Raw genomic sequence first — 798 nt, 5'->3', positions numbered from 1 at the left:
GAGCTACGAGTACTTTCATGGTATGCTTGCTCATAAATCAAGCCAAAAATTCAAATGTTATCAATACAATGGGATATTCCACTGCAGTATGGGTTAGTCCAGCCCCCATCTCTCGTTCCCTCTCCCGAACATTAGAGATAAGCCAGCTGGCCGTCAGCTCTTGCCACCCCTGAATATATACTCTACCCAACCACAATCCTTCGTTTTCTATAAAGCGCCAATAACGATAATTTAAGGCTGCAGTCCATATCCCTCTATGTATCTGTGTGCAGGGGCTGTTGATAAGGGCAACCGTCAGCGTACTTTGTGGGACTAATTACTTTCAGTGTCCCGCCAGCTTTTCTGCTCCAATGACAGTCGCTCTCTCATACCCCGCCATTTGCAGAGGACGAAGGTATATTGGTGTACATGCAAATTTGTTCAGCATGCAGGGCGAACCTCATAAGGTCGATATATTGCATTCATGGCCCGCATCTTGATCTTGGAGACTGGAGAAACAAAGTCAAGGATATGCAGTTACTGTTTGGCTCAGATATACATATATTTATCTGTATTTCCTGCAGATATTAGGTTTATAGACTCTTTTCTTGTTCGACTCACTTTTAGAAGGTCGATTGGATGGTTCCCGAATAGTGGGTATCTTATAGTCGCAATTACAACCTGTTGTACGGGTTTCAGAACAGGTTAGCGCATATCTAGCAACAGCCACCGCAGCAGCCGCTGCTAGCCTAGCTATTGCTGCCTACTTTCGGGCGCCGCGACTTCTATATAAGTAGCCACTTCCATATAAATGGCATA

Source organism: Drosophila miranda, chromosome 3, assembly GCF_003369915.1.
Source record: "Drosophila miranda strain MSH22 chromosome 3, D.miranda_PacBio2.1, whole genome shotgun sequence".
Classification (NCBI taxonomy): Eukaryota; Metazoa; Arthropoda; class Insecta; order Diptera; family Drosophilidae; genus Drosophila; species Drosophila miranda.
Note: the sequence above shows the minus strand (reverse complement) of the source record.